Source organism: Myotis davidii, unplaced genomic scaffold (genome assembly GCF_000327345.1).
Source record: "Myotis davidii unplaced genomic scaffold, ASM32734v1 scaffold684, whole genome shotgun sequence".
Lineage (NCBI taxonomy): Eukaryota > Metazoa > Chordata > Mammalia > Chiroptera > Vespertilionidae > Myotis > Myotis davidii.
Genome location: NW_006295564.1, coordinates 250,857 through 253,454, shown reverse-complemented (window position 1 = coordinate 253,454; position 2,598 = coordinate 250,857).

Genomic DNA, 2,598 nt, shown 5'->3' with positions numbered 1-2,598 from the left:
CAGCCCCTCCCTCTCCCAAGTCCTCGGGGCCGGCGTCGGGCGGGCGCGGGCTCCGGGCCTGGGTCCTTGCGCGCGCTCCGTGCGCCCTGCGCTCCCGCAATAAGGAAACGCGCAAGGACCGCCTGGGCAGGCTGGGCTTCCCGCCAGTCCTGGGCCCCTTCACCTTCTGTGAGGTCAAGGGCCACTGCTAGGACCTGCCCTAAAGACCCAGTCGCCGCCTGTGTCTTAATCTGTGCGACTGGGCGTGGATCTGCGAGCCCTGCCTGGATGGCTTTTTGTGCCCAGGCCAGGCTTGGGTGGTGGGGGTGGCCCCTGCGTGTCAGCACAGTGGAGTGCTGTCTGGGTCTCAGCGGGTTGTGAGTGTTTGGCTGTGGGCGGACACACAGAGTTTCTTCCCATCCCGGGTGCCCCCTCTCACCACTCCTGTTCAACATAGTACTGGAAGTGTTAGCCATTGCAATTAGGCAAGAAGAAGAAATAAAAGGCATGAGGCCTCCTTGACCCCGGCCCGCAGCGGCCCGGCCTGTCCCGTCCACTTAGACAAATTGCAGCTGACAGGCGCGTAGTCTCCCTGGAGTCGCCGCCCGCCCGTCGCCTCCCTCCCGACCCAATTACCCGGTGCAGGGTTGGGCCAAGTGGCTGGGATGCGGCGGGGGGAGGGGGGGAGCAGGAGGTGTGACCTCTTCCCGGGTTAGTGCGTGGGCAGCCAAGGCCTGCCTGTGCCAGGACCCGATCGTCCAGGCGGAGGTGAAGGCGAGGCCCCGCCCGGCCCAGGACAGGATAGACCTGGCCCTTGAGGGGTGTCGCTCTGCACCTGAGCTGGCCACCGAGGACATGTCCCCGCAGCACTTCGGGGATCTGAAGCCTCGGAGTGTTGGGGATCCCCTACCCCTGGGAGCTCCAGACCATTCACTGTCCTGGGGTTGAGGCCCGTGGGTCCCAGATGTCGGAGTTGGCAACAGTGAGGTGCACCTCTGTGAAGCTGCACGTGCGTGGACGTGAAAACGCGTGAGGTCACGTGTCCGGGTGTCCGGGTGTCCGGTCCGGGTGTCCGGACCCCGGCAGCGTGAGCAGGCCACGCTGCTTCGTGGCTGGAGAAGGGGGCGCAGCGCAGGGAGGACCCTAGGACCAGACCACCTGCCCGGAGAGAGGGCGGGCTGGTCTGCGCTGCGAGCTCCTCACCAGGCTCTTGATTCGCTTTTGGAAATGCTTTCGCTGGGAGCTGGGGGCCGGATTCCCTGGGCAGCGCACCGCAATGTTGGCTCCCACTGCGCCGCATGCGCTCTCCCTTCCCGCTGAAGAGCTACCTGGCCTGTCCCTCCCATTGGCCTCCGGGGCCTCGAAACACCCTTTAGCCTTTTTGACCTACAGTTTCCTCTTTGCCTGCTTTGGCCTTGTTGCTCCTATCAGCAGGGCATGCTCCCCCCTCTCCCTCCTTCACAGATGCAAACCCTGAAGCCCAGTGCAGCAGTAATTTACCTGAGGCCACACAGCTACCAGTGGGAGACCCTGGGAGCTTAAAGGAGAGTGAGGTTGGCCCCAGCTAGTTTGGCTCGGTGCATAGAGCCCCCGGACTGAAGGGTCCTGCTTTTGATTCCCTTCCAGGGCACCTACCTAGATTACAGGCTCAATCCCAGGCCCCTACAGGAGGCAGCCAATCCATGCGGTTCTCTGTCTCTCCCCTTCCCTTCCACTCCCTCTAAAAAAAATCATGGAAATACCCTCAAGTGAGGATTAACAGCAACAACAAGGTAGGCTGGAATTCACTTCCTAGGTGCTGGTATCACTGCTGTTCGGGTAGCTACTCCTGCTCATACAGGAAGGCAGTACTGAGACTCCAGGGCGCCACCCTCAGGCTGGGTTCTTGCTTTAAAGACCAGACATACAAGAATGCTCTCTCCTTTGCCCTGGAGTTTCCAGCTCTAAATCGTCGGGAAGGAGGCTGCCTTCCCTATCACACAGGGACAAAGAGCAGCTTCAAAGTCAGTCAGGGGCCCTGGCCCCGGCAAACGCCCGGGTGGCTCGGTTGGTTGGAGTACCCTCCTGCACATCGAAAGGTTGGTTTAAGTTTCGCAGAGCAGAGGGAGGGGGCTTGTACAGGAGGCAACTGATGTTTCTCTCCTCCCTCCAAAATCAATAAACATACCCTCGACCGAGGAGCTGGAAGCTCTTGGGGCTAGGGGATGGGGGTGATTAGACTCAGAGTCTTGGATCTTGTGGGGACACAGGTCAGCTCAGAATTGGAGCCCTCATGTGAGGTAGCAAGGAGCAGGTAGGCACCAGCAGGCTAGCTGTGTGACTTGGTGACCTTGGGCAAGCCCTGGCCTTCTCTGGGGCTTAGGCTTCTTTGCAAAATGAGGACCAAATAGTGCTCTTTTAGGTACCTCTAGTTAGACAGTCTTTGAGCTGTGAAAATCAGAAAAGTCGGCACCGAGAAGCCATTTCCAGTCCCAGACGGCAGCTGCCTGCCTGCCTGCCTCCACTTGCTTCCTGGGGAGCTGGCAGTTGTGTTTGACAGATCGCGCGTGTGCACCCCACGTTGCCTCTGAATCCCTGGCTCTTTCTCAGATCAATCCCAGACAGTGCCCTCTCTCCTTG